Below are 16,550 nucleotides of genomic sequence, written 5' to 3' on the forward strand. Positions count from 1 at the left end.
TTCCGGTTGATAGTAGTTAGGCCCAGATGGATTCGGATCAAGTTTATTTCCTCCTTGTTGGGATATCGTTAAGATGGATGTGGTGGATGTAGTTGGAGATTTTTTTAGAGGAACAGTTTTATTCAACGTCATCCCTAGTGCTTATTCCAAAAGTTGATAATCCGACAAACTTTAATAAGTTTCGACCTATTAGCTTGTGTTCAGTAATTTATAAAGTTTGTTCTAAAATTCTTACTTAAGAGTCTTACTTCTATTTTTTCTAGTCTAGTTTCGCCTAAGCAAGGTGATTTTCTTCCTGGAAGAAGCATTTTTTATAACATAAACTTGACCGAGAAATGATTCATTTAATTAATAAGAAGAGGAGAAGTGGTAATGTGTTGATGAAGGTGGATATGGCAAAAGCGTATGACAATGTTGAATGAGACTTTTTATTGCATGTGGTTAAAGCTTTTAGGTTTTCTCATCAAGTTTGTGGATTGATTCAAAATTGTATTATTTCACCATGGTTTTCAATGGTAATGAATGGTGTCTCTAAAGTCTAAAGGCTTCTTTAAAGGTGGTAAGGGTTTTCGACAAGGTGATCAACTGTCACCTCTTTTGTTTATCTTGGTGGAGGAGGTTTTATCTAGGATGATAAAGCATGGTTTTGCGGAAGGAAAAATGGAGTCGTTTTCTCATTCGAGAGGAGTTCCGCATGTTTCGCATTTACTATATATGGATAACATTGTTATCTTTACGAATGGTAGCCTCAAGTCTCTTCGAAATATTCGGAAAATTTTTGAAACTTATGAAAGATGGTTGGGTTAGATGATTAGTGTGGGAAAATCTTTTCTTAATTTTTCTAATTCAATCAGTCATGCTAGACAGTGGGTGCTTCTTTGATCAACTAGTTTTCAAGAGGGTGTCTTCCCTTTTTTGATATTTGGGTGTGCCTATAATTTTAGGGAGGTTGAAGTCTATTCACTTGGAGGGTTTGGTGACTAAAATCCGTGTGAAAATTGGCAGATGGAAATCCAAAATTGGCAAGTATTGATGAGTTTGCCTATACATTTATTATCCAGCATGTAGGTCCCTAAAACTATTTTGAAGTGATTAAATGGGTGTTTTAGTAAAAAAAATTTTGGTTCTTCGGAAGGAAGAGACAAACATAGTTGGCGTGCATGGAAGGAGATATGTTGGCCAATTGAGGAAGGTGGTTTGGGCATAAAAAGGTTGGATGACATTCAACTATCTCTATATGTAAAATTTTCTTTGAAGTTGCTCTATGAGAATTCTCTTTGGACAAATTTTTTTTCGAGCTAAATATGTGAAGACTCAGCATGTGTCTTTGCTTGATCCATGCAAGGGCTCAAGAAATTGGCGTATGATTGTGAGGTGCTTGCTGTTGACTTTAAATCATTCTTTTTCGAAGATAAGAGAGGGAAGAATTTATTTTTGGTATGATCGATGGTTGGATGACAGTCTGTTGAAAAACTTTTTTCCAGTCTGTCCTTTTCCAAAGACTATGGTGCAAGAATGTAAACTCGAAAATGGGTGAAATTTTGATGCTATAACTCAGCTGGTTGGACCTGGAAGAGCTTTATCTATTGTGCAACATAAGGAAGGGGAGGATATCATGGTATAAACTGAAAATGCGGATGGGAAATTTACAACAAGAAGTGCTTGGAATTGTTTGAGGGTGCGAGCTCTAGCAGTGGCTTGGTGGGGTTTGTCATCATTCTCTTCCAAAAACAATATCGTTTATGGCATGGAAAGCTTTTCTTAGTGCTTTGAGTGTGGATGATAATGTTCGGAAGCTTGAGATACATATTGTATCAAGGTGTAACTGTTGTGAGGTAGGGGCATATGAGGATTTAAATCATGTTTTGGAGAAAGGAGATTTTTCAAAAGCAATATGGGAAAAGGTCTTTAACTATCTGGGATTGATCTCCATGAGAGGGAGGGGTTGGTGTGATAGAGTTGAAGGTTGGTTTTAAAAGGCAAAAAAATAATTCAAAGGTAGGCTCATTGTTTGGCATTATACCATGTATTGTGATATGGTGCTTGTGGAATAGAAGATGTAAAGCTAGAATGGAAGATCTAGATGAATCGGTGTAGTCGGTTTGGGCAAAAATCAAATACTCGATTGGGTGGTTTGCTCTAAAGTGGGTGGTCTGCTCTAAAGTTGAAGGATACTGTTGCTCTATCTTATCATGATCAAAAGATTCTTGATTTATTATCCTTGCCTTTAAACATGTGCCTCCTAAGCTACCAAAGCTGGTTCAGTAGTGTCCTCCAGCTATAAGCAGAGTAAAGTTGAACATCAACGGAAGCTACATTGGTAATCCAGGATTGATGGGCACTAGTGGGGTGTTTCAAAACCACCAAGGTAAGATGTTGGCTGCATTTTTTACTCATTTTAGATAAGGTAATAATAATAAAGAAGAATTATTGGGACTATTGCATGGTTTGCAGTTTGCAAAATCCTTTGACTTTATGCATATTGATATAGAAATGGATTCCATGTTAGTTATAAAATGGCTGCTGGATAAGAGGTGTTCGGTTTGGTATTTAGAAGATTTTTTGGATGAAATTCAAGCATTATTAAGGTCTATGGATGTCAAGGTTCAACACATTTTTCGGGAAGGTAATTCTTTGATGGATTTTCTTACAAAATTAGGAGCGGAAAGCTTGTTGGACCATTGGGAGAATTATGCATAAATTCCAAAGTTGCTACAAGGTTTTTTTAAGGTTGAAAAATTAGGACTACCTCAATTTCGGGTTTCATTGGTTTTTGTTAAGGTTTTTATTAGATGTTAGATGTTGTTTAATTTTAATGATTTGTTTTAATAAGCTGGTTTAAGATGTTACAATAGTATTCATCTACCAAAAGTAAGGGTTTTCAATAAAGTTTAAGAGTTTCCGTCCTCCTTCCAAAAAAAAAAACAAATCTTTTATAAAGGACCAATTATCGTTCTTAAAAACTACTAGGAGAAAGAGATTTTATTAAAAAACGCACCTAGAGCATTTTGATTACAAGGCAAACTACATGGATTAATGTGACTTTTAACCTTTAAATTTATCTCTTCTATAGGCTTTAAAGTTTTTAAAGAAATTATGATTTAACTTAATATTAAGATAAACTAACTCGCACAATAGAAATAATATTAAAATATATAAATTAGATAATTGAAATTAGAAAATGCTAGCCGAACCGAGAGTTTTGATCGAGAATTGACCGATGCCACGTGTCATCTTTTGATTGGTACATACAAAATATTTTAAAAATAAAAAACCAAATATAATTCTTTTCTCCCTCTCTCTCAACTAAAACTACAGATCTAATTCCTTTCTTCGCACTCCTCCCTCCCTCTTGGCTGATCACATATCTGCTGCCTCATTCTTCATATCTTGCTGCCATTAAGTAGGTTTTAAAGAGCTTGAGAAGTATGACCGGAGGAAAACAAAAGAACACCAAAAACTTGAAAATAGTTTCAGCAAAGAAACTCTAGCATAAATATCCAAGCAAAACTCAACCAAAAGTGCTTCTAGAAACATTTATGTTTAAAGTTTTCCACCATTGAACACCAATTCAATGCCTATCTTTATTGTTGCATTGTAAAATTTGATATGAAACTGTTATCTATATTATAATTATCTTGGAAACTATAATCATGTACAATTAGAATATGTATTTTGTAAGTTTTTCTTAGTTCATCTTTTAGTATTTTGGTGTAGGTGTGGTTTGACCAGTTGATTACATAATATGGTTACTTTACTCTCTGGTCTCCAAAGAAGGAAAAAGATTATTAGAAGAAAGTGAATTTGGGAATATGACTGCCTTAACAATAAACTTGCTTTTTGTAGATCTTCGTGATGATAAGCAGTTCCTTATAGAACACCCTGGTGCAGGACCTATAACCACAGCCTAAGTATATGCTTCTATTTTCTATGTTTGTTATTCTTATTTTTGAGCTTCCATTTATCATATATGTTTCTTAGTTTGTTGTGTGTATTTGGTGTTATGACTATAGTCCATGTGGTATAAAGGTCTCATTTTCTTTTCTTTTCTTTTAAAAAAAAAAACTTCTGAAGAGGGAGAAATTGTGAAAGCCTATTGGGGCTCCACTTTATTTTTGAATGCATTGGATGAGCTCATGGATTCCGTACAAGATGGAGGGAGGGAGAGGGAGGGATGAGGGAAAGGATCATGGGTATTGAGGGACAATGAGAGTCTGGGACGTTGGAATGTGACTATTTAGAACCAAAATAATTTTTTCACTTTGTTTCTTTCTTTTTCATTTCATTTTCTATTATTTTAAATTGTCACGTGATACAATCGGTCGATTATTGATATGAAGCATGGGCTCCGTAGCATTACTCATTACATCATCTGATGGGCACCAAGGTGGACCTAGTCTTAAAAATCTTTTTCAAGTTCCAGATGGGCTAATTACAAAATCAAGAACTAAGAAGATCAATAAAGCAATGCAATGATTGGTACAATCCACTTGGAATGAAGCTAACAAGAGCCCAACAATCAAGATTGGTTTGAGACAATGAGATCCAGTTTTGATCCACTTGATACAAGTTGTGGAAGACATGACTTAGAGTTATTATTTGGGCCTATTATTATGTTTATGTGATTGAGGTTTTGAACTTATTTAACTCATTAAAATGGTTTTTTATTAGTTATAGAAATTAGTCTAGAATAATTGGGTTTAAAGATGTTTGGCCCACATATGTTTTATTTTATTGAATTAGGGTTTCAAAAGGATTTTCAAGTTACTATAGCCGCGTTATTGTAGCTTCAACACTATTCACTTAGGGTATTTTTAGAATATTCTCATTTTTATTTTAGCTAGGGTTATGTTTTAGGAATGGTTTAAATCCTTTTTGTAGTTTCATTGTAAGAAGTTTATGAAATTTGATTAATTTTATTCATTGTTAGTTGAGTTAATCTCATATTGTTCTTGAATGAACTTTTGAACTCATTAAAGGCAAATCACAACTTCTGTGGCGTTCTTCCTTATAATTTAGGTTCTTGAGATAGGTTTTTCAACAGGACTAGATTTTCATATAATTTATATTCTTGAAACGAGTTCCTCAACAGGTTTAGATTTTTTCATTGACTTGATTTTGACGTTCTTGGATGAGTATTCAAATTGATTGTGAGTTCAAGGGATTCTATTCTCTCGAGTTCATATCATTTGGTATTCAGAGCAAGGTTTCCAATTAGGTCTAATTCTATCTTTTAATTCTTGCATATTTAATTTTAAGGCTTCATTATTCTTGGGTTGCTAAAAGGAAAAAAGAAAAATAGGGTTACTTAAAATCCTTAGGGTTTTTATGGGATGCCGAAATACCCTTTGTCTTAGGGTTTTGTGTCTCTTGTTCTTGGGCTACCAAAATTTGCATCATTAGGGTTTCTAAATTCTAGGGTTTCTTGCATCTTTGAATTGTCAATTGCTTGGAGTATCGTTTCATTGTTTCCTTCTACTTTCTTGCCAATTTTTGTGTGTTTGAATTCAATTGTTTGATAATTACAATTGAATATTATTGTTTGTGATTGAATTAGTGAGAAAAGAAAAGAAAAGAAAATTCAAAAAACAAGGAAAGAAAAGAAAATGTAGCATATTCAAAGGTTGCTACATAGTTACAACAGAAGATAAAGAAAGAAATTTGTTGATTAAGCCTTTTATTCAAGGGGCTGAATTACTCTTGTTACATCATTCTAGTTGTTATCTTGTTTTGTAATTACTCTTTTCCTCGCATAAATTCCATAAGTCTCGTGTCATTTTATTCCTTTTTTGTTTCTTATTCTTATTCTTGTTTCTTGGATCTAATTACTGGTTGGAATAATGCAAGGTTGGTTGTCTTGATTTAGTTCAACTAGTTCTTAAATAATTTGGGCAGAAAAACTCTTGAGGTAAAAGGCAAGAGAGTGTAAGACTATTATCGAGAAAAAGTCAATTAAGAGTGAAACACGAGTGAAGTGCCATTATTTGAGTGTAAACACATAAGGGAGTGTGTGAAGTTTTTACCACTAACATTCCTTTTGTGCAGCACATTACGATGTTTCATAAGAGTGACTCATCACCAAAGGGGAGATAGGTAATTCATTCTTTGTTTTGCATGAAATACAACAACAATTTGAAAGATTGAATTTGGTGTTAGGGGAAGTAACGGATAGGATGGATCAACGAGATGCAATGAGTAGAAATATGTAATGTGAGAAAGATAGGAGGAGATATGAGCCTAATATTGAATATGAGTATAAAAATGAAGAGTATGGTGAGTCTCTTGTTGCCAAGTATACTCTCAATACACAAATTAGGATGGATGATATAAAGTAATGGAGAGAGAACACTTTTCATACTAGATGTCACATTAACAACAATGTATGTTGTATAATCATTGATGGGAGGAGTTATACTAATTTGGTTAGCACTACTTTAGTTGAGAAATTGAATTTAACTACCTTTAAACATCCTAGACCATACAAGTTGCAATGGTTGAATGATTGTGGGGGAGGTTAGGGTAAATAAGTATGTGTTAGTTTCTTATTCAATTGGAAATTACAAGGATGTGGTGCTTTGTGATGTAATGCCCATGCATGTTGGCCATATTTTATTGGGGAGGCTGTGGCAGTATGACAGGAAAGTGATCCATGATGAGTTGAGGAATATATACAATTTTGAAAAGGATGGAAAAATAATCAAATTTGTTCATTTAACTCCAACACAAGTCCTTGAGGACTAATCGAAACTGAAAAGTGAGATTGAGCAAAAAAGAAAGAGTAAAAGTAAGATTGAGCTAGAAAGCAAGAGTAAAAGTGAGATGGAGGAAAAAAAAAATGAGGTTGAGGCTGAAACCCCAAGAAAATGAGAGAATGAGTTGAAAAAAAAATTGTGAGGCCAAGAGTTAAAAAAAAAATTAAAAACAAAAGTGTGAAAGGGAAAAAGAGAGTGAAAAGGAAAAAGAGAGTGAAAGAAAAAAAAGAGTGAAAAGAAAAGAGAGTGAAGAAAATGAGAGAAAAATAAATATAAAAGTGAGTTTTAATGTTAAGGCGAGTTTTACTGCTAACGAACTTAACGAATCTTTGCCTAATATTGTTATTTCTTTGTTACAAGGATATGAGATCACGTTTCCTCACGATGTATTTAGTAAATTGCTACCTATTAGAGAAATAGAGTATCAACTTGAATTTGTGCCAAGTAGGGCAATTTCTAATTGACCAACCTATAGGAATAATCTGGAGGAGACAGAATGTGGGATTTGGCAACATTACCTTTGACCAAAAGAATTTTTCATGCATACCGAACATGAGTCCTTGAAGCACTTAAAGAGACAAGAAAAGTTGAATAGAATGTGTGTCAAGTAGGTGGAATTCACCGAACATGAGTCCTAATGTAATCAAATATATACAAGGAAAGGAAAATTTTGTGGTTTGTGTATTAGCAAGAAGGTATGTCCTTATCTTTATTTTAAATGCAAAGTTATTGAGATTTGAATATGATAAGAAATTATATGCTAATCGTTCTATGCATGAAGCACATGGAGGTGGTTTGATGGATCATTTTGGTGTAAGGAAGACTTTAAACGTGTTGCCTGAACGCTTGTGGGAGTATCATTTGTCATTCATTGATGTGTTGCTTGACATTTTGTGGAAATTTTATTTGTCATTCATTGAAGTTGCATATAATTAGAGTGTTCATTCTATTACTAATTTTTCACCATGCGAAATTGATTATGGCTCTAATCCACTTATTTCTTTAGATTTAATGCATTTACATGTTGATGATAGTAGTAGCTTGGATGGACAAAAGAATGCGGAGTTAAAAGTGGATCTTTCAGGTGAGTATATATTTTTGTTACTTTGAATGTTTTTTATCGTTCTCCTTTTGATGTAGGTGAAAATTTGAGATAGAATTCTTTTGAGGAGAGGGGGAATGATGGGCACTAAGGTGAACCTAGTTTTAAAGATATTTTACAATTTTAAAATGGGCCAATTACAAAATTAAGAGCTAAGAAAATCAATGAAGAAATGTAAGAATTGGTGCAATCCACTTGAAATGAAGATAGTAAGAGCCCAACACTTAATATGGGCTTGAGAGAAAAAGATTCAGTTTTGATATATTTGATACAAGCTATGGAAAATATAACTTAGGGTTATTATTTGACCCTATTATTATGTTTATATGATTGAGGCTTTGAACTTGTTTAACTCATTAAAAGGGCTTTTAATTAGTTATAGGAATTAGTTTAGAATAATTAGACTTGAATATGCTTGTCCCACATATGTTTTATTTTGTTGAACTAGGGCTTCAAGATGCTTTTTAAATTACTGTAGTCGCAGCACTATTCACTTAGGGTATTTTTGGAAGACTCTCATTTTTATTTTAACTAGGGTTATGTTTTGAGAAGGTTTTAAGTACTTCTTGTAGCCTTTCTTACATAAAATTTGATAAATTTTATTTATTATGAATTGAGTTTATCTCCTCTTGCTCTTGAATGAACTTTTGAACTTATCAAAGGCAGGTCACAACATTTGTGTTGTTCTTCCTTATAATTTAGGTTCTTGAGACAAGTTTTTCAACAAATCTATATTTTCATATAATCTAGATTCTTAAAATAAGTTTTCTAACGGGTCTAGATTTTTCCATTAAATTGATTTTGGCTTTCTTGAGTGAGTCTTCAAATTGATTGTGGGTTCAAAAGATTCCATTCCCTCGGGTTCAAAAATTCATTACAGGGTAGTATGAAACTCCATCATTTTGCCTCTCTTAGTGTTGGTTTTTAGACTTATAAATGATTAAAATATTTACTATTAAGTAAAATATAATGCCAACTATTATTATTGTTCAATGTGTAGGTTTGATTGTCCAGATTTAATGAAAATGTACCTTAATGACTTGAACCAATTCATGCATCTTGGAGTAGAAGCATTAACCGCCTGGCCACCAAACAAAGGGTTTACATTTTGGTGAATTAGAAACATTTTTAGTATATTATCTAATATTTGAGAAATTGTAACTTTTCACAAGCTATGATACCTTATATGATAAGTATAAGGGTAAGTGATGTATGAGATCTTACATTGCTTAGGAATGAGAAGTTATTACTCTTTATAATGTTCCAATAAGGTTTCAATTGTATCATTAACTAATCTTTTTGGAGTATAGGTCAAGTGATTTGGGCCTTCAAGGGATAGTGTCTTTGAGAGAGAAGCTCTCACTTCTCTCTAGAGTTTCAAAACAGTAAATCCCACAAGAGGAAAGGGGGAGCCTCGGCTCCTGCCTCCTTCCCTTCTTCTTAAATTTTTGTGTGTTTATTTCGATGCTTGATTATAAGGATCTCGCGGCAGTTAAAGTTATTACAGCTTAAGGAAACCGAGAACAGCTTCTCTGGTTTGTGGCCCACATAGGCTTCTATGGTGATTGGCTCAACTCATGGATGCACTCATGGTTTGTGTCTCACGCAAGTCTATGGTTGAAGCACTCTGTGGACGTGCATGGTGATGCGTTTCTGCAGATGAGTTCCTGTGCAACTAGTGCATCATGGGGATAAAGTGCTCAGAGCCAAACTTCAGAGGTAAGAGGCTCTGTTTTCGTAAAAAAAAACAAAGGAGATTACCAAGTTGGGGTACAGGCCGTTTTGGGCTAGCTCACGATGGGGCAACTATGGGGTTGGTTCTAACGAATAAGAATGTTGCCATCACTAGCCATGAGCATGGCGAATGAATTGGGTTGCAGCCATTTGAGGTGACGCAGCCGTGAAAGGTGGTGGTGACTTGTGGTTTACTGTAGGGCTTGGAGTCAAGCCATGAGATGTGGAGTCACGCTGTGATATGTGGAGGAGGATTGCCGCTTCGGTGATGCAACGACTTGGGTTGCAGCAGACGTAGAGGAGAAGAACATGGGTGCTCTAATCGAGAAAGCTAAGTTGCAACCCACCAAAGCATGCTTGCTGCAGGAGAACGTGGGTGTTTGTCAGTAGAAAGCGTGTTAAATGAGCCATTTCATTTATGGACAGAACCCGATGGGCAAAGATAGTGGGTAGAAAGTGTTGCGGCAGGGGCTGAACAAAAGTCTATCATGACTGACAGACAAGAGGGCCATTATGAGTGTTTTAATATTTAATATTGTAATTTTGTTCTCTATGTTGTACTTAGGTAAAAATAAATAGAAATATGCTATTGGACTTATTGTCCATAGCAGGCTTGTCCCGCTCCTTCTTTGGAGGAAGAGGGTTTTCTCCCGCTCCTCCTTTGGAGGGTGGGGGTGAGATGTTTTTTCTCGACAAGTTGAGATGGACTTGTCAAAATGGACACCTCTGTAATTTATAGAGTCTCTCATCTCAGAAGGTGTTGTCAATAGAAAGTTTATCTGAAGTTTAGACAATATTCATCACAAAGAAATTTGTGTGCAGGGAAGACCCAAACAGATGTATAGTTTGGCTAGTAATCGAGATTTTCTCCCCGTATTTAGCAGTCAGAACTGTAACTTCCTTCATGAATGAAATGAAGTCTATTTCACAAAAAAAAAAAATGATTTGGGTCTTCCATTGGGGCATTACACAAGTGCTCTTTCACTTTAGTTGTGACTTTCACAAGTACCATTTCATTTATATAAGTTGTGAATTATCACAAGTATCATTTCATTCTCTATAAATATAAAACAATTTATTTACTTCAAATTCTCTACAAAGATTAAAGAAACACTTCTTCTTTCTTTGGGTTTTAGCTATTATATATTGGGTTTGAGGCCTTCCTTTTGTGTGCACTGACAAGAAGATTAGTTGGAAATGACGTTATTGTATCTTAGGATTAAATTGTTAAGAAGCCTATTGCATGTTTAGATGGCAGAATATACTCAAAGGAAAGCGTCTATCACAATGTCCCTCAACACCATATTCTCTCTTTCTAATTTCTTCTTGTTATTTCACATATTCTCTAGTTTACAAAGTATTTGCACATATATCTTTTATTATCCAAATACTCCCAACAATCTTAAGAGTAAAACTTTTCTTCGTTAAACTAGAAGAGTATTATTAATTATTTGGTTGTTATCATGGCTTCCAACGAACCTATTGCACTCGAGAAATTTGGCGGGATCAATTTTAAAAGATGGCAAGAAAATATGAATATTTTTCTTATAATGCTTGGATTATATTTTGTCATTGAAAATGATCCTCCTTATGACGATTTACATGAATCCACACGTACAATTAAATTGCAAACCTACAAAGAAAAAGATAATTTGTGTAGATGTAGGATTCTAAATCAAATTAAGTGATACACTTTTTGATGTTTATCTACACATTAAATTTGCCAAAGTGATTTGGAATGCTCTTGATAAGAAATATGGTGTACAAGATGTCCGAATGAATATGTACGCCGTAAGTCAATTTCTTAGCTTTAAGATGGATGATTTCAAATCTGTGGTAGAGCAACCCCATGAGTTAACTATTCTTTACCCAGGAATTGGGCCAACGGAGAATGGGTATTACCGAGCATTTGACAAGTTGCCTCACTCATGAAAGAATTTTGGTATATCATTTAAACATAAGATTGAAGATATGACCATGAAAACCTTGATTTCCACCATTAAGATCCAAGAACAACACTTGAAAAATGATCATATCCCACCATTGGCTTTTGATTTCCAGTATAAAGCAAATATTGTAGGCCATAGAACACATAGAAACTCATTACACCAGTAGTCTAAATTCAATAAGGGTAAAGCTAGTTACAGGCATTGTAACAACCCTCTCATTTCTCTCTCTACTAGCCTTGAGTCTCGTTCTACTTGATTTCTAAAGTAAGGCCAATATTTTAAAATCCTCGAATATTTTAAATATCCTGAAAATATTTATAAGAGATATTTCTAGTATTATAAGACTAAACTTGATTTCAAATAAGACAATTATAATATTTTTGAAGAGCTCCAACAATATTATAATTGCAGAAAATCATTTTAATTAAATGATTTTAGTCGTTTTAAAATATTATGAGATTTAAATTATATTGAAAAATCTAAATTAAATTAAATGGTTTTATTCTCTTAAAAATAATTAACAACATTTCATCATTTAATAAATATTAAAGATTATATTTTATAAACTAAAATTTAGTTTAAAATATTTTATCTTAATTCCTCTCAGTGTTTTAAGTTAAATAAATGTTTACGCATTTTCAAATCAATGTTTAAAACTCACCGTTAGATTTTTTTTGAAGATCCCAAGATGAAGGGCCTAGAATAAATACCCAATCCCCTACCCTTTTCCCCTCACTTTTCCTTTCCCTCTCTCTCTCTCTCTCCTCCATTTCCTTCAGCTCCCCTCTCCTTAGCCGATTCTCTTCTCCTCCAACTCAGCCCGACCATTGGCCACCCTTGGCCACCGCCACCACTGGAGACTCCCCTTCACATCGACGACCACCTCCATGCCGATTTCCTCCTTCACAAGCCTCTCTCTTCACCACGGTAGCACAACCCAAAAATGGGTATAGCACACGGGTTCTCCACCCGTGTACCGCCTTACGCCGTCACCCAAGCCACCACACCTCACCAACGACCTTCTTCCCTCACCGGCGACCAACCCCCACCAAACCCAACTCCTCTCTCCCTCTCCGTCACACACACGCACACAATCCAGAAATGGGTTTCACGCATGAGTTCTCACCACCAACGGCCCTATCATTGTCGTACTTTGTCTCCCCTGCCACCGAGCACCACCACTAGCCTCACTCTTCCTCTCCCTAGCTCCTCACGACATCTCATGGCCTCCCCCAACCGCACATACTCTCACTCTTCAACACACGGGTTGCACCACCCATGGCCAGGTCTGCCGCCGTGAGCCACCGTGCCACGTCCAACTCGCCACCACAGCTTCACCACACCTCCCTCAAGCTCCTCCACACCCAGCTGAGCTCCCTTAACTCTCCCTCTCCATTTCCATGCCTTGAGACCCACGGCCCTAACTCCTCCACAAGCTGCCATGCCTCCACTGTGTGCCATCTCGGCACCACCACTAGGCCACCACTCTAGAACCATGACCAAACCATTCTCTGCTTAAATCTACACATGTAACCACCTCTAATAGCCCAAATAGCCACTGTACGCAGTTTAATCGCCACATACAACCCTTCCGATGCCTCAATCGTGCCGGATAGCGAGTAACGCACAAGTTAATCTCGACGATGGTATAACCCTCTCTCTATTGTTATTCACGTTAAGTATTAATTGGTTAATTGTGGAGTTCGCTGTTTGGTGAAGTGTCGGGCATAGTTCTGTAGTGTGCTGTGAAGTGTTGTGGAATGTACTGTGAAGTGTGGGCTGTAGTAGTGATGTGATGTGGCGTAATGTGAAGAGAGTACACGTGGTGTGTACTTTATGTAGTGTAGCGATGCACTGTGTGGCGTGTATCGTGATGGTGTATGGCTTAGTGTGGATGGAAAAGAGTTCAATAGAGTGTACTATGTGTAGTGTCATGATGCACCGGATGGCGTGTCGTGAAGAAAATGATAGTTGCATAGTTGAGGAACTTAGAGCATGTAAGTAATGTCGAAAACTATGGAACAGTGTCCCGAAATAGCTGTGATGTGGCCTGTAGTCTGAGGTGACAAGTGTCACCTTGTAGTTGACTTATGGCTAAGAGTATGTGTAAAGTAGCAAAAAAGTGTAAGAGTAGCACAGTGGAAGCATGACAGGGGAATCTCACAAAGTGACATGGTTAAACAAGCAGTCGTGCTTGTGATGAATGAGGAGTTAGTGTAAGAATGATGTAACAGGATGTCAAATGACATGACTAGATCACGACTTAGCTTGGAAGTAGTCTCGAGCTACGTGACATGATGGATATGTAGTTGTGAATAGAGCTTTGTCATGTTAAGTGTTGGGATGAACTTGTAAAGGGCCGAGAAGTGGGAAAATTTGTGCTGACCGGGTTTGAATAGAAGTTGGTATCGAAGTATGGAGCTTGTTCATACAAGCAGTTGTTTAACGGACTATAAGTTGATCTTAGGTGATAAAGGGTGAGGTAAATGTGCATTTGGTGAGACACGTGTACCGAATGGATTTACCATATATAATGGGTAATCTATTCTAAGTATGTTTACAAGATATTTAAGCTTCAGAGTTGGCTTAAAGTCATGTGGCATGCATGGATGTGAATGAAGATTTAGTATGGGCTAAGATGCATGAAGGTAGCAATGGGTATGTTGTCTAGAATAGCGATGCATGACTTAGTTAGTCTAAGTCATGCATCAGAATGTGGTTAATAGGAAAGTAAGACGAAAGTTTTAGTATCTTAATCCTAAGGTGAATTATAGAGGTTCACTTTAGAGGATGAGCACTCCAGGTAGAACATCGAGTTTGGAAAAGGTAGTGATCGTAAGTAGATCCCGAAGGTTTTAGTATAGTAAGGGACACGTAAGAACATAGGGATAGATGGAGAGTGCTCCAAGTGAAATGTAGTTCTATTTCTAGTATAGTTGCTTATGTACTAGATAGAGAATGATATTGAGATTGCGTATGCATATAGGTTGCCATTTGACACGCACATGAATGGATTGTAAGAAATGAATATGGCATGGAGTCCATGTAAGTATTACATTTATACTCTTCTAGAGTTTTTTAAATAAATGAAAATGGAAACGAAAAGTTTTTCCTTTATGATGCTTTACAAAATGACACGAAAGATTTTTTAAGAAAGAATGCTAAGTATAAGTATGTAACGGCCCTTCTTGGCAGTTTCTTTTTATGCACTCCAAAGTATTAAGTGTATGCATGTGAATAGATGTCTATAAGTAGTATATATTGGATGTATTTTCAAGAAAGGAAATGCGAGATTAAGGCCTCATGCTTGAAGTGATGCGAAGAAAATGTGTTAAAATGTTCCTATGAACTGAGGTTTTAAAATGCCTCTATGAAAGATGATATTTTAAATGATGCCTTGAAAGATGATGTTTAAGAATGCCACAGACTGATGTTTTAAACGATGCTTATGTTATGAATTCAAATGCTCTTTTTAAATGTCGAAGTTTAAGCCTATACTTTTAAATAATGCTTAAGAACTGAATGGACTAAAAAGAATGAATTAAAAGGACTGAATGAACAGAATGACTGAATGTTTTAATTTATGAAAATACGTAACGGCCACATGAATGAATGAATGAATGGGTACCAAATGAATGAATGGGCATATTGCAATGCCAGGTAAATAGTACTGGTAGTACACCCAGTGCTGCACCCTGACGGAATGGATTCCTAACCTGTGGGCACGACAGAATCAAGGTCGAAAAGACCGCTAACCCTCGCACACAGGGCGTAACAGTGTGCTATGGCCAATGAAAGTGATAAGAAATAATGTATGTATGTTAAGAAATAATGCATGTATGGTCATACTCTTTAAGAAATGAAGGCACGGGTGTGAGGAAATGTTTTACAAAAGAAAATCATTTTTCAAGAAAAATCCCGCCTCAAAATGTTTTAATTGAATGAATGTCTTAAGTATAAGTATGTATGGAATGATTAATGCATGACTGAAAACCTATGTTATGATATTTTAACTGTATGAAGTAATGCTTACGAGTTTTCGACTCATTTTAGTTTTTATGTGTGCCCTTCCAGGGACAAGACGAATAGTACGCACCAAGAAAAACAGCCTGAGGGGAAGAGCACGAAAGCCTAGACACAATGTTTTGTGCGAAGGACTTTTAATTATAAATTTAATGTTTACCATTGTAACTCTCTTTAAATTAAGAATCAACTTATACCTTATAAACATGGAATCTTTCCTATCCTGGCATAGAAGGAAAAAGTTTTAAACAAACAGTAATTCCCGTCGTCTTTCTTAAAATCATTTTCTAAAGGTCTCACCACAATGACGGGTGTTGCGGGCACAATTGTTTTAACTATTTGTTTTAACCATAACAAACTAGGTCACTTGGCCAAAAATGTCGCTATAAGAAGAGGAAAAACCAAGGCAACGAACAATGAAGATCGCCTAACAACCCACGAGGTCATATTGTGTTTTCCGAGATCGACTCCGTTGGAATCGATTAACGGTATGTAACCATAAGTCTCCAAGTTTATATGGCTTGTAGTGCTACTAATTGGATAGTAGATACAGGAGCCAATGTACATGTCACTTCTACCTGCAAGATTTTTTCAACGTATCAAGATACAAGTTGCATGAAAATGATGATGGGTAACTCCACCTTTGCACAAGTATTTGGAGTAAGAAAAGTTGAACTCAAACTAAAGTGTAGAAACACTCTTCCATTAGAAGAAACATTTTTCGTGTCAAAGGCAAGGATGAACCTAATTAGTGGATCTTTACTTAATGGGGTAAGCTACACATTGTTATTTCAATCCAACAAAGTTATTGTAACTAAATATGGGTCATTTGTGGGGAAATGTTATGTGCTTGATGGTTTGTTTGTAATAAATATTCAAAACAATGTAGTAGAAAATTTGATTCTAATAAACAATTTGCATTTTCTACATGTTCCTCTTCAATATGGTATACTAGATTAGGCCATATTAATTATTATAATGTTAAAAAAA

This window comes from Carya illinoinensis, chromosome 8 (assembly GCF_018687715.1).
Source record: "Carya illinoinensis cultivar Pawnee chromosome 8, C.illinoinensisPawnee_v1, whole genome shotgun sequence".
NCBI classification, from domain to species: Eukaryota; Viridiplantae; Streptophyta; class Magnoliopsida; order Fagales; family Juglandaceae; genus Carya; species Carya illinoinensis.